Genomic DNA, 26,693 nt, shown 5'->3' on the forward strand with positions numbered 1-26,693 from the left:
TATACCTTTTTTTTCCTATACATCCATACCTATGATAAAATTTAATTTATAAATTGGGCACAGTAAGAGACTATAACAACAATAACTAATAGTAAAAGAAAAACAATTATAACAGTATACTGTAATAAAAGTTATGTAAATGTGGCCTCTCAAAATATCTTATTGGACTGTATTTACCTTTCTTGTGATGATGTGGAATGATTCAATACCTACGTGATGAGATCAAGTGAGGTGAACGACAGAGGCATTGTGACTTAGTGTTAGGTTATTGTAAGGATTACTTGAACACAAGCACTGTGATAGCACAACAGTCCATCTGATAACTGAGAGAGCTACTAAGTGACTAAGGGTGGTAGTGTGAATACACTAGACAAAGGGATGAGTCACATCCCGGGGCAGGAGGAGGGGAAACAGAGCAGGACAGCATGAGATTTTATCACTACTCTGAGCAATTTAAAACTTATGAATTGTTTATTTAAGGAATTTCCCATTTAATATTTTTGAACAGTGGGTGACTGCAGGTAACTGAAACCACAGAAAGAGAGACTGCAGATGGTGGGGGTGGGGTAAAGGGGGGAATACTGTATCTGTTTCATTGGGCCTTGGTTACAGGAGTGCATAAAAATAAATTGTATAGTTTTTGACAGGTGGGAATCTTATGTCTGAGTTGAGTACAAACTACAAACATGCAAAAACATGGTTAAAATCATAACTAATGCAAATTAGTGAACAACGAAAAATGGTGGCGTAGATTTATATGCATAAAATAAATGTCAAACCAGATGTTAGATTCTGGGTTTTCCCAGAAATTTATGGGGTCATCATTTACTTTAATATTTAAATAAAAATGGCTTGCACCCAGCTCATGTGCATTGGAAAAGCATGTGCAATGGAAGTTTTTACCTTCCCTATTCCCAAGATGCTTTCCTAATCTCTTACTCTGGTCTCTGGTCTATTGGATTTGAGTCTCACTAAGTCTTTACCTCCTAGGCTGGTTTCCATACTCTGCCCCAGGTCGTACCAAAAACAGACTACTGTCCTTCAAGCTGTTATTACTTTATTTTAATTGTTGCCACTATAATAATTGAAAAGCAATATTGTTGTTTTTTTTAATTTGAATTTAATATGGATGGTCATATTTTTCCAATGTTACTGTCTACTTGTGTTTCTTTGGTAAATTGTCTGGTCTTTACCTATTTTTCTACAGGAATATCTTACTCGTGGGATATTACATATTGTTATGAGTTCCTTACATATTAAATATATCACTAATATTTTGTCAATATGTGTTTTTGTAAATTTATTTATAGTGTATGTGACATAGGAAGGTTAACTTTTTTAGAAATTATATTTATCAATCTTTTCCTTAATGAGTTATTTTTTGTTTTGAAACCCTTGCCCATCCAAAGATCAGATAAGATGTTAAGATGTGCTTTTGTTTTCATTATGAAAATATAGATCCTCATTGTAGAAAAAAATGGATCAGATAAGAAAGCTACAAAATGGGAAATAAAATCATGTGATATTTCTCCTCTTAAAGGTAGGCAATGTGTTTTATGTAGATATATTTAACAGTTTTATAAAAAATATTATTCATAACTACTATGCAAGATTATGTTCTTTATTTAATATAACACAAGCATTTTTTCTCAATGTAGCCTGTGAAAGCTTGACAATAAGGTTTATTTTTATACAATATATGCTATTTCATTTTATTCACTTTCCTACCCCATGTTTCTCAGCATTATTATAAACTCTCTTTAAATAAAATTACTTCTGCTACCCAGCATTTAGCGGCTGCATACAGCTGTCCATGTGGACATCACTCTGTCAATAGTTGACACCTGCAATTTGAAGTGTTAGCTCTTGAGATTTATGATTTGGTGCTGGCACTGGCAACCCTTGTTGCTTGAATCCAATCTTTTCTTTAACATGTGTTGGACAGCAAATATTGGGATGCTAAAAGTTTAGCATCCACATTTTAATTGGAATAAATAAAAAGGCATTTTAAACCCATCAAAATCCCCAAAACATGGCAATTTCACCCAGGTATTTGCATAAGAAAAATGAAAACTCCCACTCAAATGCTCATAGAAACTTTATTTGCCATGGCTTCTAACTAGAAACAACACAAATATTCATCAACTGGTGAATGGGTAAACACAGTGTGGTACATTCATAGTATTATTCAGTTACATAAAATAATTATTGATCACATAAAATAATTATTGATCACATGAACAAAAATGTGTGAATTTCAAAGCATTGTTTAAGTGAAAGGAACCAGACACAAAAGACTAGTACTGTATTATTCCATTTAAATAAGCATTTAGAAAAAGGGTTAAATTTTAGTGACAGAAAGCAGATAAGTAGGCCTGGGCTTGAAGAGAATGATTGACTGTAAAGTAGATCATGGTAACTTCATTGGGTTGATAAAAATATTATCACAATATGGTTACATGATTTCATTTTAAAGGTTTATGTATCAGCAAAAATATTGACATTATCAACATTGGTTTCCCTCCAAACACTTTTTTTGTATTAGGTTAAGTAAGGTGTCTCTAAGTGAGAGAAGAGCACTACAATTAATAAAAAATTGATAAGGCTACAAAATGTATTTGTTTTCTTTCTACATCCTAGGAAAGTGAATAACTCTACTGATTGGGTAAAAAACAAAGTCTCCATAAGTCAGGTGGTTTCCACATTTTATTTCTAACAAAATTGAAGCAGGATATAATTTATTCACTTACAGTTCATTAAATATAATTTTGATGATAAAGTACTTTGTGTTTATTTGACATATAATTCAGAATAAGTTCAAATAATTGAAAACATTGTATAATAAAATTTCTCTCCATCCCCATCTACTTATTTATCTATTTGTTGAAATAGGCAGGGTATTTTAGTATTTGCATTTATAAAAAATGCAACATAGATTAAAATCAATCCTTAAAACAGTCTTATTTCAACAATATGCCCATTCATTAATAACAGTAAATAATATTCATCTATAATATACAAGGTATATATCTTATTAAAATATGCATTTTTAATAATTGTTTATGTTTGTTATTCATCAAGTTTTGTACTATATAGATCTTTTTGATCAATTGTATACAATAATTATTATTATAAATGAATCTAGAACTGAAAACAATTTTAATATTGAGGTCCTAGGTTCAGAGACAAATTAAAACGTTTCAACATCAAAATTATATTCATTTCTAGTTTTTGTTTATAGACTTATGAAAGAGACTTTGGTAAAATTTTTAGAGAATGAAAAAGTTAGAGTAAAATTACATGGGGAAAGTGGGATGGAAATATAAATACAAGCAGAAAGAATTATGTAAATTTTCTGTCTCTGAAAAAAAGAGATTCTTCAATTTTTAAATGGATATTGTTACTAAGACATTTAAATTCTATTTATTCTATTCTATTTAGATTCTATTAGATACAATTTGAAATAGGATATAACGGTTTTGTTTAAAAATGTCAATGTTCCCAAAACACAGGAAATCACATTTCTTACAACTATTATACTTAAAATAAATATTTCAATTAATTTAAAAGGATGAGTGGGTAAATAGTTTTCCATAATTACTGTAGAAGTTATTTTAGCAAATTTTTTTAATGATGATGATGTGAACTACATAGCATGTATTTAACATGTTTAATATATGTTCATCTCAACATTATTCTCCAAAATTGAAGAATAAGCAACTTAACTCTTTGTCAATTTGATAATTCATTGAAAATATTAAAAAGACAAATACAATAAAAAATAACTTCCAATCTCATAATCAATAGCCATTTTTTAGGTTTTTAGGGATGCCTGTGTGTGTGTGTGTGTTTGTAAGCACATTTTTATAGGCTGTAATCTGTACAGCCTCTTGTTTTCAAGTTTTGTCCTTAATATCATATCATGATTTTTGCAATATCATTAAATATTTTACAAAATTAAACTTTGCATTCAATTTTTATAATCAATTATAATGTTGTTATAATTATAAGACTTCCATGGCACAGGTTCATTTTAGTATGAGTTATAGTAGAAAAAAGTATATCATCAAAAAGCCTATAGAAGAATTTTAAATTTAAGATGACAATGTTCTATTATTAATCCATTTGTAATTACCTCTAAGTTTTACAAAAGCTCTATTTAAAAAGCCTTACTTATTTTTAGAGTTCAGAATGAAACAATATCCTTTTACTTCCTTGCAGTTAAGGAATTCAATATGAATTTATTTACCTCCTCTAAGTTTTTAAAGAGTCAGATGTGTTATGTTTTTCATGAGTCCTTATATATTTGTTTAATGATTTGTTTCTGTTTGACTGTGACTTTTTCAAATTCTGATTTTTTTGAATAGTTTCTCAACAGTAGTGTTTAGACATTAGTAGCAAAGAAAAAAATATTCTATGTAAATTTTTTTATTGTTGTAGTGGTGGTGGTGGTTATTTCTGTGTTTGTTCTATCTAGATATTTATAGTTTATCTTTAATTTAATTCCTTCCTTCTCTCTCTCTCTCTCTCTCTCTCTCTCTCTCTCTCTCTCTCTCAAACTATTAATTATACTTACTGAAATTTTTTTAAGTTTGTGTTTTTATTCTTCATTTTTATCTTGTTTATACCTAGAGAACATCTACAATGTTTGCACATTAAATCTTCTCTGTCTCTTTAATATTGTTATTATTTTTATTCCTTTCTTCTTTTCTTCATTATTTTGGGAGAATATGCAAGGTAGATTTTCACATCACTCATTTTTCTTTTCTTTTCTCTCTCATTTTTTTTTTCTGTTGTGCTGACTGGGTAACTCTTTCTATGTAGTTTTATTTTCTACTGAACTTGCCCTCTTCTAATAACTCTCTCTTCCCATTCTGTTTACATCTTTGCTCATCCTACTATGAATACCAGAAAGTTTTTGTTGTTGTTGTTCTTTTAGTTGATCAGAGATTGACTTTTCTTAAGAGATCTGCTTTTCTCTGATTCTTCAGAATAATGTTTCTTCTCCTTTATTTGCATTATTTTCTCATAAATCTCATCTGTGCTTTGTTTTCTATTCATCTTTAAAAAAAAGAAAATCTCTGCAAAAATGATGTTTGCCAATAGACAGGTGATAGGGATCACCGTGGGCTCCATTCCTCTTCCGTTGACCTTAGAAAATCTCTGTTCAGAAGCACAGTACAGGGGGGAAGACAAACAGATGACCCAACCCATGGACATGTGTCATCTCTCTCCTACACTCACCTATTACAGCTTCTGAGCTGCAGAAGTGTCTTCCCAACTCTACTGCTGGCTTCCTTGATTCTCTGAAATTGGAATATGCTTTTTAAAAAGCCATTATTATGCCTACCTCAGTATTTACTCATTACTACCTCATATATAATATGTTGTTAGCATTTAATAGGGTTTAGCATACCATCAAGAGTTCTCTCTGTCTCTGCCTGTCTTTCTTTCTCATACACACACACACACATACACACACACACACACACACACAGACACACACATACACACACAGAGACACACACACCCACACACACACTGCTGGCCATATTTTCTTAGCATCATGATACCCACAAAGCAGTACCTGCACAATAGAATGATGATTAACAAGTTTGATTGTTGATATAGAAGTCCATTTAAATAAAACTAGCTTTTTAAATAAGTAATATTTTATATATAATAGGGGTACCATAATTCTCAGTCCAAGAACTAAACATTATCAAACATTTTGATATTTAGGTTATTACCAAAGTTTCTCTTAGCTAGTTTTCATCCCTGCTAATCCTGTAGTAAATGCCTTCATGCATAGAGCTGTGGGTTCTGTTTGGATATTTCCTGAGAATGCTTCACTAGGCTGAAAGGTAAGAAACACTTTGGGAGTCAGCTCATATGGCCCTGTTGCTTTCAAAAGGACTCTCCTGTGTTTTAAAGGCATCAGCTAAAAATGAGCTGTCTTGTTTTATTGCAAAATTGCTAGACTTAAAAAAAAGCAATTTCAAACATCTTTTCTTCTTCCATGAGAGATTACGGATCTATAATTTTCTTTCTAGCCCTCTTTTAGAAGAGGATGCAAACAAATGTGAGTGCATCCCCCAATTCTGATAAAAATCCTCTCTTACTATTGGTTTTCCTATAACTCAGAAAACTTTCACAGAAATTTCCATGAGCCATTGACAACTACTGTTTTGGTTAGAATAGCATAATGTTGAAAGGTTTTAAAACAGTACAATATTTGGTGAAATGTCAGTGTTACTTTGAGAAAACTAAAAGCAAACACACAGCAACTAAAAGCAAACAGAGTTTAAGGCGAGAATAGGACGCCTAGTTCCTATTCAGTCACTAACCTCATCAAAACCGCTCTGTTTTCTGGTTTCCCACCTTCCCAAGCTTTCTTTATATCATTTCTCTGGTTGTCGGTAAGTCTTGATTAAGGTATTAATTGGTAATTAATTGATCAAAAAATTGCAAGAAAAGGCATTGAGGCTGTTTTTGAACATGAAGCTTCTTTGCTTTTAGCATCCTCTAGGTTACACACCATGTTTATACTATGTTGCTTGAAACTTGCATGGGTTTATAATTATCAAAGTTATATATTTTAGCTGACCACACACTCAGAAATCCAGAGGAATCTACTATACTTTTTAGTACACATTATTTAGGAAATTGCTTTCCCTGCTCATACTTTGGCTGAGCAGCTTCAAAGATTAAGTTAAATCTTTGAAAAAACCAAGGAAATTCTTGAATGGAGGAAATGATAGATAGATAGATAGATAGATAGATAGATAGATAGATAGATAGATAGAATTATTCCATTTCATAGATAAAACTCAGAGAACCAAAGAATTTTTGAGTTCCTGAGTTAGTACAGCTTGTACTGTAAAATGGCAGATTAGAAATTTAGGCCTGTTAAAGTGGGCTGATTTTATTTTATTTTCAGCATAATATTTTTCCAGGTAACTATCACAGCCTCCAGAGAATTATACATCTTCTTGAACTCCAGGGTTAAACAAAATAAACTAAAAAAAGTTTATGTGCTCTGTTCTTAAATTAAAATTCAGGTAACAGTAATGTGTTTAACTTTTCTCTTGGGAGAGAAACCTAAATTGATTTAAAACCTGATTCGATCCTTTTTATGGATTTTGGCTTGGTGTAAAGATCTGGGCCTTTGCTTCATTTTGGGAAAAGGCCACACGTGTCTTTGTCTTGTCAGCGCCTGCTGGTTGGGGTATTACACAAAGGCGGTGATCTTGTTCCCAGTAGAGTTTGTAGTTTGTCCGGTTGTCTGGAGCGGAGAGGAACAAATTCCTTAATATGAAGAGTGAGCCCCAGATACGACTTGGTTATAGTGCTTGTTGTGTAAGTTAAGTTGCTGATGGAACTGAGGTCTTTTTGACACTTGATTTTTTTCCCCAACTTGTCCTCTAATTCTGGACCAAACTGAATTACTTTACATTGGATATTAATAAGAGTCTCCTGTGATTCTTTCTTTAAACACAGAAGAAAAAGAGTAGTTTAAATTCAGGTAAGAATATAAAGAAAAACTACTGTGATATAACACAAAAATAGCCAATTTATAAATTGTGACTTCCTGTGAAATCTAATGTGGTAACTTTAAAAGTAAAGTCGTTTTATTTTTTTCACTTTGAGTTCAAACGGTCACAGCTAATACATGGATGCAAAAAAAATGTGGGTGCTCTCAACACCGCCCCGCCTCCCACCTGCAGGGCTCCATTTGGCTCTTCATGGTTTCTGCTGCTTAAAATCCCTTACAAGTTATTTCTTTCTGAAACGCCTGCCTGTGCTTCCTATCTACCTTCTGCCCTCTTCTTCCTTCAATACTGATGTGCAGAGGGCCAAGTTATAAGGGCTTACAGGCATTGTGAGAACCATCAGTAATAAAATACACCTTAGGTGACTTCAAAAATTAAGTAGAGACTAGGTCTGCTCAACTCAGACAATGTCAACCCCCAGTTCCAAGGACTGATTAAAAGCCACACACTAACCTTAATTTTTAATGAAAAAAAAGAAATGTATATATATGTATACACACACACACACACACACACACACACACACACACACATATATATATATATATATATATATATATATATATTTAGGATAGTCACAGACTCAGCCCATCAGTTTTTCTTATTTTTTTCTACTTGGAGTGCAGACACAAAGGTTCTGAGCTTACAGCAGCCATTTTGCAACCACGGGGTAACCATCATGAATCAAAGGCCTATACTCTAAGTACAGCTGAGGGGAAAGAAAGGAAGATCTTGGACCCCAGATGGCATCACTGCACTGTCACCAGCCCTGGTTTGTCCACACTGGAGTTTTTGTTTATAGGTACAAATCAACTCCTGTTTGAAAGCTTCAGTTGTTGCAACTGAATGCATTGCTAACTGATATAAAGGGCTGAACAGAAATTTGGATTTTATGAGTTTTTAAAATTGTCAAGAACTTTCCCACTGATTTTTCTGTAGACCACCACCTATTTGCTTGATCCACTGCCCCTCATTCTCAGATTTTCTCATTACCTACCTCCCCCTCACTCAGTTGTCAATATTCAATCCCAAACTAGACTCTAGTCTTTCACTTAATCCCAGTTGTAACTTCCTTTGATTACTCCCAACTCCAGGAAACAACTTCCTGTCCTGCCATCAGTTCCTTATCTCATACCTCTACCTCATGTAAGAAGCACCAACTCTTGTCTTCCTCTGACACATGCATTCTTAGATCACTTCACCTCAGTTGATCTTATTCGCCAGAGAAGGGATCAGACAGATTTAAGGATAAAATAAATTCCCAATCATGCCTGAAACTGGCTCCCACCCAACGAACATTTAATTAATGGCCAAAATAACTTGTATTTAGAATAGGCTTATTTATCTTCCTTTTCAAACTTGTGAAATCCTATGCTGGAGGTCAGTTGTCCTCTAGCCTGTGGAAGAATAATGATTCTTTACAGCCTGCTGGATGGCTCTATCTTCATTTTAAGATGAGGGGCTATTTCAGGAACTGGTTCAGTGACAAAAGTGATCTTTTGCCAATTTGAAAGATAAACAGCCTCAAGCCGTCAAAATGATTTCACAAGTTTTCATCAAAAGCTATAACTCTGACTTGAACCTTTCATTAGTAATGGCTCAAATGATTGAATTAACACATGGAACAAAATGCAGAAGTATTTCAGAAAATATTTTTGAAGAACTAGCAGCCATGCAGAACTACAGAATAGTGGCTTATAAATTTTTGTAATTTGCAGACTGCTTTAGACGTCTAGCCACTGACATGACCACCTACTGGGTTGCCTGTGCCGCCCACACAATTTTCTGAAGGAGCTACTCCTTCCCAAAGATGCAAATGATTATAGACATTCCTGGGTACACCAGGAAGCCTTAGTACATAAGGGCAGTTCCTCCAAAGCAGCCTGACAATGTCACTCTAATCAAAGATGACAGGATTGGAGATGGGCATGTGCTCCATGCCAGGTACGTGAGAATCCTACCCTGGAAACATGGAAATACAGCTAAGATATTTGAGTTGCAGAAGAGATTTTTTTAAATAAGAAAAGTAAAAATTTGAAAGTTGTTGCAGACAAGATCTTTCTCTGGCTTGTAAAGAAAAAAAAAAGTCAGCTTTCAGAGAGAGATTAAACAATAGTGGACATTCAGAAAGAATCATAAATGAGAGATGGAGAGAAATTATTTCCCAAGTCCCGCGAAGTGTCCCAGCCTTTGGTTGCAGCCCATCCCGGAATCCTAATTCACAGCCTTCAGTATTTGAAATGTCCTGATACCTTCATAATAAATTTGCTCTTTTTGCCAAATTTAATTCCACTGGGTTCTTTTATAGACGTAGTAAATTTCTATTTTCTGCAGCAAATGCCCTTTAAGCAAAGTTTATGGAAAAATGTTTTTTTTCAGTAAGATAGAACTATTTTTATTTCATTCATTTATTGAAAAGGCTGTTTTCTGTAAACCATTGTGCTATGTTTTTAGGATCACATATGGGTTCTGCAATCAAGGAACCCATGGGGAGATACACATATATCTCAATGATAGCCATGTGTGGGCAGTTGCGAGGGCCACGAAAAAGACAGAACCAGCATGCTGTGGAAAGAGATTATTTCCTGCAGTGATCTAAGTAAACCAGGAATGGTGGAACTTGAGTTTGCTTGTGACCAGTGAGCACCATTTGAGTATGTGGGGTTCAGAGGGAAGGATTCCTGGTAGAGAGAGTGTGAACATGACTGAAGGTCGAAAGTAGAAAGGCATATAAGCAACAGTTCCAGTTTGATGAAAACAAAAGGTTTGCAAGTAGGTATCGAGATTAAGATTAGAAAGGTAGATTAAGGCTAGGTTAGTGGAGGCCTTTAAAACTCATGCAGTAAATTCAGACTTTATCATGTCAGCCATAAGAAGTCAATAAAGATCTCTGAGACAGGTAATGACATCAGGAGTGACTCAGGGATGAGTCAAGTGGAAGCACAAATGATGGACTAGATGATACTGGAGGATGCCAGTGAGAAAGCTAGCCCAGTGCTCCATTTAAGTGGTAACAAAGACAAGAAGAATTTTCTTCAGCAACATTTTGAGGGTTCCATTGCAATTAAGGAAGAGTGACTTTTTGAGGGTGTCCATCAAGGGAGGCTGTAGAAATGCTTTATTTAGAAAGCGGCTGAGGAGATAGGATGGTTTGCCTCCAATGGTGGGAGGCAATGGACCCACTCTTAAAGATCTGGGAGCCTAGTTGATAGAGTGTGGATGTATATGAATGACCTGGATAGGGTATTAATGAGAACATGGAGGGAGGCAAGAGAGGGAGAGTTTTTCATTATAATAGAGCAACTGTAACGTGAAGGGATTAAGAAAACAAGGTAGGATTTAGACTGAAGACAGGATGCAAATCCATATGCAATTAATATTTATTAATTGCCTATACATTTCCATGTATATTCACAAATGGAATCACATTTGAATGTTATCTACATATTAAAGATCTAGAGAGATTGAGAAACTTAACTAAAATACGCCTATTTAAGTGGCACAACTGCAATTTCAACCCTAGTTTCCTGGTATCTTGATTATTTGATTTCAATACTTTGTATCACATCACATGACATCACATGACACCAAAATTAGGAAAGGTGAAGGAACATAAACGTGGAGCTAGACTAAGTGTTAATAAGAATCTTGATTCCAGTGAATAACCAGCCCTCTTAAATCAGCTCTTCAAGGGCTACAACCAGATCAAAGTAAATCCCAGTTAGACCATTGCTGTTAATAAATAATTCATTATGTGAAATTAATGAATAAATGCCAGAGGTAAGAAATTACATATTTTGACATTGTGACAAAAATCAATAAAATGTAACTACCAGATTGTTTTTTCCTGGTTTCATAGCTTGTTAATTTTGTGACTATTCATTTGAGTAACTACATCTGAAATATGAGAGTAAAAGGCTAGTGGCCATTTATTCATGTATTATAAATGCTAAATTCCAGAAGTGTGTGACATCTACATGAATATAAAATTTATTGTAATTAATGTTATTAACACGAATAAGAAATAAATTCACAACATGCAATATGTAAATACTAAGCAAAGCGTGTAATTTGTCTCTTTTTGAAATTAATCTCACATTCACATTAATATAATTTATGTTATTGTAATATATACACTGTGCCTCTGGAATCAAAGTGGGGATGATTAGTTCTTTATGTGACCTTAATAACAAATAATGTGCTAACAGGATCATAAATATCAACTACAATTAATTTATATTTCTGATATTCTTAAAGTAGCTTCCTGAATTTGAACTTTGAATAGTAATATAATGAATGAAAATAAGCACAAGTTCCATGACATTAAAATGTCAGAACACAAGATACCTATGGTCATAGTTCAAGGAATGGATCATGAAGCACAGAACGTTAGCAGAAGAAGGGCCTTGGACCCCATTCAGTTCAATCACTTCATTTTGTAAATGAGGGAAGGGAAGGCCAGAAATGCTGGGGACTTGTCCAGGGTTCAATGCAGTTAGTTACAAAGTGGCAGTGCCAAGAATCCAGGTCAGACCTCCTAGCTTCAGTGAATTGTTCTTTTTGCTACATCATGCTGGCTGAAGAATCATTTTTCATCATCTTAAAATGCTACCGTTTTATTTGCATTGGCAAGTGAGAAAATAATAGGTATAATTTAAATGAGAAGAAAGCACTTCCATTAATCACAGCAAAATATTTACCATAACCTGGGCTCAGCTGACAGTTTTGTTTCTCATACATCCTACAACAGGCTTTTTAGATTTAAGCACATTTTGGCATGTTGGTGATTTTTTTTAAATGAGCTGCATTTTTTGTAAAATAAATGATTTGACATGATTATCAGTTTTCATGATACAAAAGATTAAATCATTACAGAATTGGTATTATAGCAAATTTGGAAATTAAAGTAACACTTTTTTATATTATTATTCAGGTATAATTTACAAAAAGAGAGAGGCATAGATCTTATGTGTACCCTTTGATGAGTTCTGACAATAGCATACACTCATGTAATCCACACCTAGATCAAGATATAAACTATTTTTAACACCCCTGAAAAATCCTAGTGCCCCTCCTAAGTCAATAAATTCACCATCCTCCCATGGAGGAAACTAAACATATTTTGTTCATGTTTTGATCCAACTAGTTGTCTTTATTTTTATTGAATTATAGGAGTTTTTGGCCTATTCTAGATATAAGTTCTTTGTCATATATACGCATTGCAAATATTTTCTGTGAGCCTCTGGCTTATCTATAATACACTTACCAAACAGGGTCTTTTGATAAGCAGAAGTGTTTAATTTTGATGAAATAAATTTTAACAATTTTTAAAATGATTATTGCTTTTTATGTCCTGACTAAGAAATGTTTGTGTATCTCAAGGTATTAAAAATATTATTTAGTGTTTTCTTCTGGAAGTTTTATAATTTTAGTTTTTATGTTTAATTCTGAGATCCATCTCAAGTTAAATTTTATATCTGAAGTGAGGTATGAGGCAAAATTTCTCCTCTATATCAGTATCCTGTTATTCCAGCACCATTTATTGAGAAGACACGTCTTTCCCCATTGGATTTATTTGGAATCTTAATTAAAAATTCATGACGAATTTATGAGTTTAGTTCTGGACTCTCTAACCTACTCCATCGATCTGTTTATTCTTATGTCAAAAGCATGCTATCTTTTCAGCTTTTTTTATAAGTCTTCAAATAATTTGTAAGTTCTCAAACTTTATTTTATTTTTCAAGATATTTTTAAAAATTCTAGTTCCTTGCATTTCCATGTAAATTTTAGAAGCAACTTGTTTTTCCGTTTGAAAAAACATGAATGGGATTTTGATTAGAATTGCATTAAAACTATAGTTTCATTTGAGGAGAATTGATATCTTAATAGTTCTGAATTTTCTAAAACATGTAAGCATGGTATGTATCTTTACTTATTTAAGTCTTTTTTTTTAAATTTCTCTCAGTAGTGGTTTGCAGTTTTCAGTATACGAGATTTGTACTTACTTTAATGTTGTGTACTTTGAGTACTTCATGATTTCTAATACTAATATAAATAGTATATTGTTAATCAGTTTCCATTTTGAGGGGGGCTACTATATGAGAATAAACTGACTTTGTAGCCTATAATTTTGCTAGATACACTTATTAGTTGCTTTGTGAATTGCTTAGAATTTCTATATATACTATCATATTTTTGATAAAGACAGCTTTTCTTTTTCCTTTCAATCTACGTAACTTTCATTGTTTTTTCCCCCGGTTTATGTCACTGGCTACAACTTAAATTTCAAAGTAGAATAGAAGTGGAGCAAGCAGATACCCTGTCCTTTTTCTTGATCTTATGGCAAAAGTGTTTGGTTATTTATCATTAGGTATGATGCTAGATAAAGTCTTTTCTTAGATATTCTTTATCAAAAGTAAGTCTTTTTCTCTTCCTAGTTTAGAGAGCTTTGATCCAAATGAGTTGTGCATTTTGTCAAATATTTTCTATGCATTTATTGTGGTGTTTATATATTTTTTAGATTGTTGTGAATAGTTCTGTTAAAGTTGTGAATTACATTGACTTTTGAATAGCAAACTGTATAAATGGGATAAACCCCACTGGTGTGTACTTGCATGTGTATATTGCTATTGTTTTGTTAAAGAATTTTGCTCTTGAAGGATTTCAGTCTGTAGATTTATTTTATTGTAATGTCTTCACCTGTGTTAGATATTGGGATAATGCCGACCTTACTAAATGAGTTGTAAAGTGTCCTATTGTATTTTCTGCATGATTATATAGGTTATGTATTATTTTTTGTTTAAAATTTATATAGAGTTCACAAGTGAAACAATGTGGGTCTGGAATTTTCTTTTGGGGAATGTTTTTAATTACTAATTACATTTCATTAATAGATATTGGAAAATTCAAATTTTCTTTTTTCTTTTTTTAAGATTTATTTTATTAAAATACAGTTAACATACAATATTATATTAGTTTCAGAAAATTCAAATTTTCTGTTTTTTCTTTAATCAATTTTCTTTCCCCCTACCCCAAGGAATTTTTCCATTTCATCAAAATTTTTGAGCTTATTGGCACACATTGTTTTTAATATTTTTTAGCCTCATAATACTTACAAGATCTATATTATAATAGCATCCTCATTTTCATTCCTGACTTTGGTAATTTGTGTAGTCTCTTTTTCCTTGGTAAATATAGATAAGGAATTTATCAATTTTAATGAACTTTTCAAAGAACCACATTTGATTTCATTGATTTTCTCCATTGCTTATCTGTTATCTATTTCATTAATTTCTGCTCCTTTATTATTTTCATATCCTACTTTGATTTACTTGTCTTTTTGTACCTTCTTATGTTAAAGGTTAGATCATTGATATTTAACCCATGATTTTTTTCCAAACCGAACATGTAGAGCTATAAATTTCCTTTTAGGCACTGTTTTAATTACATTCCACAAATTATATATATTTTTGTCATTATCATTCATCTTAGAATTTTTCTTTTTTGTTTGAATGTTTTCTTCTTTAATCCATAGGTTTCTTAGATCTGGTTGTTTAATTTCCAAATATTTGAGGCTTTTCTAGATGTCAGATTTCATTGATTCCACAGCGGTAAGAAAACATACTCAGTATAAATTCAATCTTTGAAATTGAGACTTTGTAAATGGCCCAAAATATGTCCAATCTTGGTGTATGTTCTGTGTGCTTTTGAAAGGAGTTAATATTCTGTAGGTTGTTAGATGCAGCACTTTATAAATGTCAATTCTACCTAGTTGGTTGATAAATTTTTCAAGTTGCTTATGTTCTTACTGACTTTGAAATCTTCTACTATAATAGCAGATTCATCTGTTTTTTCCTTTACTTTTTGTCTATATTTGCTTCAATTATTTTGAAACTCTATTACTTAGATACACATTTATTTTTGCTATGACTTCTTGGTGAATTGTTCATTTTATCATTATAAAATTGTCCTCTTTATTTCTAGTAAGGCTCCTTTCTCTGAAATCTATTTTCTCTGATATATTAATATAGTTATTCTATCTTTGTTATAATTACTATAAGCATGTTACTTTTTAAAATTATATTACTCTTTATATTTAATGTATGGCTCCTATAAGCAGAAAATTTTTGAGTTCAGTTTCTTTATTCTATCTGATAACCTCTGTCTTATGATTGGAGTATTTAGATTGCTCACATTTTTTGTAAAGTAATTTAAATTTATCTATTAACTTTTTATTTAACCTATTTGCATTAATTTTAGTTAATTTAATTAATTTAATTTAATTAATTAAATGTCTTTGACATTTCAGAGTCTAAGTAAGTGTAAATATTATAATGGTTCTTGAAAAATATAGAAAGCTTGCAATGTTGTAGGTCCATTTTATTCCTCCATTCCCTTATACTATAGCTGTCACATGCAATACATCTAAATCATTATATGCTCCACAGTGTTATACATGTGTATGTAATCAGTCCTAAATATTTTTTTAAATAGGATTTTAAATTTTATCCAGATATTTATAATTTTTGACAATCTCAATTCTTTCCTGAAGATCTGAGTTTTCATTTGGTATTATTTTATTTCATAATGAAGAACTTCCTTTACCATTTTTTGTAGAGCAGGTCTACTGAGGTTATTTTTTTTCCCAATAAAAATGTTTTTTGTTTGTTTATTTCTTTCTTGATAGGTATTTTATTGAATATGCAATTTTGGATGGATAGTTTTTGGGATTTTTTTTCTGCTGTAGCACTTTAAAGATGTTTCTCCACTGCCTTCTGATATTCATTTGTCCAGTTATTATTCCTTCTATAACATGTAATGTTTCTTTGGCTGCTTCTTTATCTTGGGTTTTTAGAAGTTTGCTTGTAAAGCTTCTAATCATGATTTTTCTCTGTATTTGTCCAGCTTGGCATTTGATAAGTTTCCTTAAATTTTTAAATTTTCTCTTACAAAGTTTGGGATATTTTCAGCCATTGTCTCATCAAATATTTTTTTCTGCCCTCTTCTCACTCTTTGCTGCTTCTGGGATTTCACTTCCACTTGTCAGTCCTTTGGTATTGTTCCAGAGGTCAGTAAAGATCTGTTCTTTACATGTTTTTTTCCCTAGTCTTTAAAATACATAATTTCTATTTATTTATGTTCAAGTTTAGTGTCTCCGCTCTGTCATCTCCTTTTAACTGATCATCCCATTCAGTGAGCTTTAAAAAAAAATAATAAATTTTTTATTCCTACAGCTTTCATTTAGTTGTGTTTTACATATTTTTTTCTCTGCTGAGATGTCCTCTTTTCATTCACTTGAGCATTTTTTTTTCATCCTTCAGGTTAATTATAATAATGCTTTGAAATCCATGTATGTTAATTCCAAAAGATGAATCATCTCTTTGTTGGTCCCCTTTGATTGCTATTTTGTCTTGCTAATGGGTTGATTTTTCTGTATTCTTATAAATTAAATAAATTTGGGTTGTGTCTTGGAAACTTTGAATGTCATATTGTGGAAAATCTGGATTCTGGAAATTCTAAGTGGCCTCAAACTGCAAACTCTCTTTTTTGGTAGCACCACAAATCTAAATCCAGAAGTAAGAAGTTTGGGCAGAGTTTATGCACAGTGCTCCCACTCTTCGTCTCTATCAAAATACACACTTTCTTTTCAGCATCTGGGATTTCTCGAAAACTCTATCCTCTGGTTCTTCAGTTTAGAATTTTTCTAAATCTCTGCATTCTTAAATTTTTCTAAATCTGTGCATTCTTAAATTAAAGATTTAATCACCCATGTAGTGTTAAATTTCACCTGTCCTTGAGATAGGGCAGGACAGCGCCTCTAAGGAAATCATTAGCCACCAGCCAAAGACAAAGGACCCATAAGTCAAGATGAGACTGGAAGACCAGCAAGGCTAAGATGGCAATGAAAGTCACCTCCAGGTAACCTCCAGCCACATTATGCTGTTATTATAATACATACCCATGCTAAATGACACTCCCACCAGTGCCATGACACCTCTGGAGAGAACCATACAAGGACAAAAATGGATGAATCTCAATCTCTGGAAGAGCCCACCCCTTCCAAAAACTAATAAAAGTATTCCCTCACTTTATCCACATATTAAAAAGCTTAACTAAACTATGAAGGACACATACCACATAAGTCCACCCAGAAAAGACTAAGAGACCTAGGGGATCTACCTAATACATTGAAGCAAGTACAAAGACTAAGCCAGAATGAGGAAACAAAGAAACACACCCCAAATAAAAGAACAGGAGAAACCTCCTGAATCAGTGGAACTAGAGGAAAAATAGAAGCAACCAACCTATTGGAGACAGAGTTCAGAACACTGATGATTAGAATGTTCAAGGAAATTAGTGAGAATATAAAGAAGGATAGAGAAATCATGAAAAACAACCAGCTAGAACTAAAGAATGCAATTACTGAAATAAATAACACAATCGAAGGAATTACCAGCTGATTGGATGAAGTAGAGGATCAAATCAGTGACTTAGAAGACAAGATAGCAGAGATCATCCAAGCGGAACAACAAAAAGAAAAAAGAAAAAACATTGAAAATAGTTTGAGAGAGCTGGGCGATAACATCAAGCACAACAACATGTGCATCATAAGAATACCAGAAGAAGAGAGGGAGGGAGCAAGGGACCAAGAACATATTTGAAGAAATAATAACTGAAAACTTCCCTAACCTGGCAAAGGAAATTGACATACAAGCCAAGGAAGTGCAGAGAGTTTCAACAAAGATGAACCCAAACAGGCCAACACCAAGACACATTATAGTGAGAATGGCAAGAGTTAAAGACAAAGACAAAATCCTAAAAGCAGCAAGAGACAGGCAGCAAGTTACTTAAAAGGGCACCCCCATAAGAATATCAGCTGACTTTTCTATAGAAACTCTGCAGCCCAGAAGGGAGTGGCAGGAGGTTTTCAAAGTGATGAAAAACAAAGGCCTACAACCTAGATTGCTTTATTCAGCAAGGCTATCATTTAAAATTGAAGGAAAGATAAAGAGCTTCCCAGAAAAGAATAAGGTAAAGAAATTAATTACCACCAAGCCAGCATTGTAGGAAATGTTAAAAGGGCTTCTTTAAGCAGAAGAAAGAAAAAAACAACCTAATTAACGAAGACCAGAAACACAAATAACTAAATGGCAATAACTACACACCTATCAATAACCACATTAAATGTAAATGGATTAAATGCTCCAATCAAAAGACATAGAGTGGCTGAATGGATAAGAAAGCAAGACCCTTGCATATGCTGTATACAAGAGACTCACCTCAGATGAAAAGACACATGCAGACTGAAAGTAAAGGGATGAAGTAAAATATTTCATGCAAATGGAACTGAGAAAAAAGCTGGAGTAGTGATACCTATATCAGATAAAATAGACTTTAAATTGAAGAATATAATAAAGGACAAAGAAAGGCACTTCATAATAATAAAGGGATCGATCCAACAAGAGGACATAACCCTAGTAAACATCTATGCACCTACCATAGGAGCTCCTAAACATATAAAAAATATATTGACAGACAAAAAGATAGAAATCAACAGTAACACTGTCATAGTAGGGAACTTGAACACCCTGCTGTCACCAAGGGCCAGATCCTCCAGACAGAATATCAATGTGGAAATAGCGGCCTTAAATGACACATTAAACCAGCTGGATTTAATTGATATTTTCAAAGCATTTCACCCCAAAGCTACAGAATATACACTCTTCTTAAGTGCACATGGGACATTTTCCAAGATAGACCAAATATTAGGCCACAAAACAAGTCTCAATAAATTTAAGAAAATCAAAGTCATATCAAGTATCTTCTCTGACCACAGTGCTATGAAATTAGAAATCAACTACAAGAAAAAAGCTGGAAAACACACAAATACATGGAGACCAAATAAAATGTTACTAAATAGCAAGTGGGTCAAAAATTAGATCAAGGAAGAAATCAAAAGATACCTTGAGACAGACGAAAATGAAAACACCATGACCCAAAATCTTTGGGATGCAGCGAAAGCAATCCTAAGAGGGAAGTTCATAGCAGTGCAGGCCTACCTAAAGAAGCAAGAAAAATCTCAAATCAACAGGTTATCTTTATACCTCAGGGAGCTGGAAAAAGAACAGCAAAATAAGCCCAAAGGGAGCACAAGGAAAGAGATAATAAAGACCAGAGCAGCAATAAATGAAATAGAGACCAGGAAAACAATACAAAAGATCAATGAAACCAAGAAATGGTTTTTTGAGAAGATAAACAAAATTGACAAACCTCTAGTCAGACTCATCAAAAAAAAAGAGTACACAAATTAGTAAAATCAAGAATGAAAGATGTGAAGTGAAAACAGACAACACAGACATAGACGAAATTTTAAGAGATTACTATGAGCAACTATACACCAACAATTTTGACAATCTGGAAGAAATGGATAATTTTCTAGAAGCATACAACCTTCCAAAGCTAACACAAAAAGAAACTGAAAATCAGAATAGACTGATTACTACCAGTGAAATTGAATCAGTAATCAACAAGCTCCCAACAGACAAAAGCCCTGGAACAGATGGCTTCACAAGTGAATTTTACCAAACATTCAAAAAAGAATTATCACCTATTCTTCTCAAACTATTTCAAAAAATCCAGAAGGAGGGAAGGCTCCCAAACACTTTCGATGAGGCCATTATCACCCTGATTCCAAAACCAGACAAAGAGAGTATAAAAAGGAAAACTACAGGCTGACATCTCTGATGAACATAGATGCAAAAATCCTCAACAAAATACTAGCAAACAGAATTCAGCAATATATTAAGATTACACACTGTGATCAAGTGGGATTCATCCCCAGTATGCAAGATTGATTCAATATCTGCAAATCAATTAATGTGATACACCACATCAACAAAATGAAAAATAAAAATCATATGGTCATATCAATAGATGCAGAAAAGCATTTGACAAAATACAATAGCCATTTATGATAAAAACTCTTAGCAAAGTGGGAATAGAGGGATCATATATCAACATAATAAAGGCCATGTATGTCAAACCCACAGCTAACATCATACTCAATGAGGAAAAGCTAAAACCATTCCCCTTAAGATCAGGAACAAGACAAGGCTTGTCCACTTTCTCGACTTTTCTTCAACATAGTTCTGGAAGTTCTAGCCACAGCAATCGGACATGAAAAAGAAATAAAAGGCATCCACATTGGTAAGGAGAAAGTAAAATTGTCATGCAGATGACATGATATTATACATAGAGAACCCCAAAGACTCCATCAAAAAACTATTAGAACTGATAAACGAATTCAGTAATGTAGCAGGGTACAAAATCAATATTCAGAAATTGTTGCATTTGTATACACCACTAACAAACTATCAGAAGGAGCAATTAAGAAAACAGTCCCATTTACAGTTGCTTCAAAAACTATAAAATACTTAGGGATAAATTTAACCAAAGAAGTAAAAGACCTGTACTCAGAAAATTATAAGACACTGAAGAAGAAATTATAAAAGATACAAATAAATGGAAACACCTACCATGCTCATGGAAAGGAAGAATTAATACAGTTAAAATGTCCATACTGCCTAAAGCAATACATAGATTCAATGCAATTCCTATCAAACTACCTAGGGCATTTTTCACAGAAATAGAAAATATAATCCTAAAATTTATATGGAACATAAAAAGACCCCGAATAGCCGCAGCAATCCTGAGAAATAAGAACTCACACTATCTTATCACACTATCTGACATCAAATCATATTACAAGGCTACAGTAATCAAAACAGCATGGTACTGGCATAAAAACAGGCACATAGATCAATGGAACAGAATAGAGAGCCCAGAAATAAATCCGTTCACATACGGTCAAATTATGACAACGGAAGCAAGAATTTACATTGGGGTAAAGATAGTCTATTCAATAAATGGTGCTGGGAAAATTGGACTGACACATGCAAAAAAATGAAACTGGACCACCTCCTTATGCCCTATACAAGAACAAATTCAAAATGGTTTAAAAGACTTAAACGTAAGACCTGAAACCATAAAACTCCTAGAAGAAAATATAGGGAGTAAATTTGCAGACATTACCCTGAGCAATATTTTTACTGATACATCCCTGCGGGCAAGGGAAGTAAAAGAAAAAATGAACATATGGGATTACGTCAAACTTAAAAGATTTTTTACAACAAAGAAAGCTATCAATAAAACAAAAAGGAAGCCTACTGAATGGGAGAAGATGTTTGTCAATGATATATCTGATAAGGGGTTAATATCCAAAATTTATACAACACTCATGCAAATCAACACCAAAAAAAATAAGCTACACAATTAAAAAATGGGCAGAGGACATGAAGAGACATTTCTCTAAAGAGGACATGCAGATGGCCAACAGACATATGAAAAAGTGTTCAACCTCACTAATCATTAGAGAAATGCAAATAGAAACCACAATGAGATACCACCTCACCCCGGTCAGAATGGCTATCATCAATAAATCAACAAACAAGAAGTTCTGGCAATGTTGTGGGGAAAAGGGAACCCTGGTGCACTGCTGGTGGGACTGCAGATTGGTGAAGCCACTATGGAAATCAGTATGGAGGTATCTCAAAAAACTGGAAATGGAAGTACCTTATGACCCAGCAGTTCCACTCTTAGGGATTTATCCAGAGAAATCCAAGAGACTAATTCGAAAAAATATATGCACCCCTATGTTCATTGCAGTGCTATGTACAATAGCCAAGACTTGGAAACAATTGAAATGCCCATCAGTAGACGGCTAGATTAAGAAACTGTGGCACATTTACACAATGGAGTATTACTCAGCTATAAAGAAGAAGGAAATCGTACTATTTGTAATGATATGGATGGACTCAGAGACCATTATGCTAAGTAAAATAAGTCAGAGAAAGACAAATACCATATGATCTCACTTATACATGGAATCTAAAGAACTGAATAAATGAGTAATGTAAACAGAAATAGTCTCAGAGACACAGAGGAAAATCTGGTGATTGCTAGATGGGAGGGGATGGGGATGAGGGAGAAGGGGAAGGGACGAGACAACATAAATTGGTAACTTCAGTATTGCCACAGGGATAGGAAAGACACTTTGGGGAATATAATCAATAATGTTATAAATATTTTTAAGGAGACCAGATGGACTCATGTCTTGTTATGGAGACCACTTCATGGATGGTGTAGAGACCTGACCACTGCACTGTACATCTGAAGCTGCCATTGAAAAATATTATATGTCAGCTATAATTTAATATATATATAGTCATGGGATGTGGAGTACAGTGTGGGGAGTGGAGTCAATGGAATTGTAATAGATATGTATGATATCAGGGGTGAGGGGACAGTGGAATGGGGGAGGGGGATTGTCACTTTGTGAGGGGTGAAAAGCATAACTATTGCATTGTTTGGTACACCTGAAACATCATCATCATCATCATCATCATCATCATCATCATCATAATAATAATAATAATAATAAAGTGCCTGGACACTGATGATAACCACTTTGAGCACCTCTTGTAATTGCAGAAGTCAAATTTGACTTGTATTCATCTTTTGTTATCGGTATATATTGAGCATTACAATTTTAATATAGTTTTCTTAAAATGTGTATACATTTTTTTGGCACCCTCTGTGTTTATGTATGTTATGTATTAAATATCTATGTGCTAGGCACTGTTGCTTCAGTAAATAAAACAAATATCTAAAAAAAAAATTGCTTAACTAATAAAATCCACAACCACGAAGAGGACCAGGGTTGTGTCTTGCTCCCAGGCAATTTCTACTCTGTGTATGGAGTAGGTCTTCATTCCATAAACTACTTACACTTTGTTTCCTGGCTCATGCTTAAATTCCAAGGACCCTCTTTCCTGCAACATCCTCAAGATAAAATATGTAAAACCCGGTAACTCAACCTATGTTATTGCCTTTTTCAAGTGTGTACTACTTATCTCCAGGTTCTGTATGCTTTGTTGTTATCTCTTCATAGTCTTTGACCACTGTTTTTTTGTTGTTGTTTTTTTTATATTTTGTCTAGAGCTTATAGAGATTATCTGAGACAGAGTATCATCCTTTAGGAACTATTCAGGGATTTCAGAATAGCCCCTAGTCTGTTTACATTTAATATAGTAGTTGCAATGATTGGTATACACCCATCATTTTGTTATTTTTTTCTACTTGGGCACCTGTTTTTTGCTACGTCCCTTTTTTTACAACTTTATTTTGCATTCATTGAGTATTTTTTTATATTCCATTTCACTCTTCAGTTGGTATTTAGTTATACCTTTTTATTTTGCTTTACCTGTTGTGTGTGTATGTATATGTTTTGTCTAGGGTTTATAACATGTACCTTTATTACATTTTTATCTTCAAATAATACTGTATCACTTCATATATAATACATAAACACTAAAACAATGTATTTCCATTTTGTGCCTCACCTTTTCTGTTCATTTGTTGCACACAGTTTTACTTCTATATGTATTAAAATCCACAATATATTGTCATTTTGGCTTTAAAAAGTTAATGTTCTTTTTTTAATTAAAAAAAAAAGAAAAATGAAAACTGTATTATGTTTATTCACATATTTTTCATTTCCAGAAATCTACATTTTTTTTGGAGAGCCAAGGTTTCATTTACTATATCTCTTAATGTGTCTGAAAATTTTTCTTTAACATTACTTTTTTTCTTTAAAGATTTTATTTGGCAATTGGGAGAGGGGAACCGAAAAGTTGCTTACCTTTTGTTCTTCAGTCTAGTTGTGGAGGACATCACTTCACTGGCCCATGTTGGTATTATCATTGTGGTCTTCCCGAGTGAGGCAGTTAGTCGCTCGCCAGCCATTGGACTGCTGCTTACGGCAGCTCACGGTGGCTCACGGCAGCTCACAAAAGCACACTCCAGCTGCTGGCCAGCCCCACTGCAGCCTATGCTGTTGCCAGCAACTCATGGCAGCCCAGTTCCAGGTCAAGCTGTTGTTCACCATCTTAGCTGTAGAGGGCGCAGCATCACTGGCCCTCATGTGGGATGTGAACCATGGCCCTGCTGCTCAGAGCTGGTGTCCCAAGCCAACTCTTAACCAATGCGCCACTTGGCCAGCCATTAACATTTCTTTTAATGCTCACCTCCTGTCAGGTTCTCTCAGCTTTTGTTTGTTTGTAATAGACTGACTTTGCCTTCAGATCTGAGGAATATGTTCACTGGCTATAGAATTCTAGATTGGCAGTTTTTTGTTTCCATTCAACACTTTAAGATGACATTCCATTATCTCCTGGCCTTCATGGTTTCATATAAAATTCAGCCCTCATTTGAATCATGGCCCCCTAGTATGTAATAAGTCCTTTTTCTCTACATATTTATAAATATAGTCAATAATATTGTGATAAATTTATATGGTGACAGATGATTACTGGAATTAGTGGGTGATCACATTGTAAGGTATAAAAGTATTGAATTACTGTATTTTACACCTGAAACTGAACTAATATAACTAATATAAATTGTATACTAACTATACTTAAATACATTAATTAAAATATTTTCTTTCATAAAATTGTATTTCAGAAATTTGATTATGAAGTACCTTGGTGTGCTTTATGTTGTTTTTATCTCAAATTACTTTTTGTTTAGCTTCTTGGATTCCTTTGTTAACATTTTTCGTCAAATTTGGAAAAGTACAGCTATAATAGCTAAATCAGTGCCCCAAATTCAAAACCAAAGTCCTTATAAAAATGAGTTGTTATATATGGCTTAAAGCAGGACTATTGATTCCCCTTTCTCTCTGTCTTAGATGGCTGTGTTTATAGAGCAGACCAAAGTTTAACTCACCATTCAGTTGTTAACATGGAAGAGATAGCATAGAAAAAAAGATACTTAGTAAGGCTTCCCTCAACAAGCGATGCCTTGCTTAGGTATACTTATCACATGGGAAAAGTAAGTACAAAAGAAAATACCTCTCATAAACGCTAACCTTTAGGACAACATAACCAAATTTATAATAACTGGGGCTTCAAAAATGCTCTAAGTTCTGACCACATCAGCAATTTCTCCCTCAAGTGATAAGTAAAATATCTAGAAGAGATGGGAAGAGCAGTGAATGCTTGGTCAGAAAGAGCAGAAGATTTCATCCTAAATACGTAGACTGGGTGACTTTGTCAGTACCTTGAGTTATAAAAGAGATACTACCAACAGAATTCACAGGATCATATCATATTAAATTAGAAAAAGACTTGAGGGTAACGTATATGGATGTGTGGGAGGGACTGGGGTTTAGATCTAATCTTCGTGGAGAAACAAACTAATTCCAAAATTTTCTTGACAATCTGGGATAATAATGGTGCCATTTGTATAAACAAGAAAATCATTATGAAGGGAAGTCTGTACTGGAAGGATGGTAAGAAGGAAGAGGGTTGGTTTCATTTGTTCAGTCATACATTCACTCACTTAAAAGAAACTAGTTGAGGGCCGGCCGAGTGGCACAATGGTTAAGAACTGGCTTGGGATGCCAGAGGACCCTGGTTCGGATCCCACATATGAGGGCCAGTGACACTGCCCTCTACAGCTAAGATGCTGAACAACAGCTCAACTTGGAGCTGAGCTGCTATGAATCGCCACCGATGGCGTAGGCTGCAGCCTCTGTGGCAGTGAGTTGCCATGGGCTACCGTGTGTAGCCAGCAGTCAGCGTGAGTGGCCAGCAGCCGCAGTGAGCGGCCGTCCAGAAGCCGGCGACTAATCTGCCTCGCCAGGGAAGAGCGCAATGATGGTGCCAACTTGGGCCAGTGAAGCAACGTCCTCCACAACTAAATTGAAGAACAAAAAACGACAGCAACTTGTCTGTTCCCCTTCCCCCAATTCCCCAGCACTGTTCCCATTCCCCCAATTCCCCAATAAAAACCTTTAAAAAAAAACAAAAAAAAAACTAGATGATTATCTGAACTGAGCTGAGGAAATTCTCAAAATAATAAACACAGTGGTAGAAATCCATATTGGAGAAAAGGAAATGAGGTTAGCTCTAGACATAATTATTATTATTTTTTAAATTAAAGTTTATTGGGGTGACAATTGTCAGTAAATACATAAGTTTCAAGTATACAATTCTGTAACACATCATCTATGTATCA

Source organism: Hipposideros armiger, unplaced genomic scaffold, assembly GCF_001890085.2.
Source record: "Hipposideros armiger isolate ML-2016 unplaced genomic scaffold, ASM189008v1 scaffold_1041, whole genome shotgun sequence".
In the NCBI taxonomy this organism is placed as follows: domain Eukaryota; kingdom Metazoa; phylum Chordata; class Mammalia; order Chiroptera; family Hipposideridae; genus Hipposideros; species Hipposideros armiger.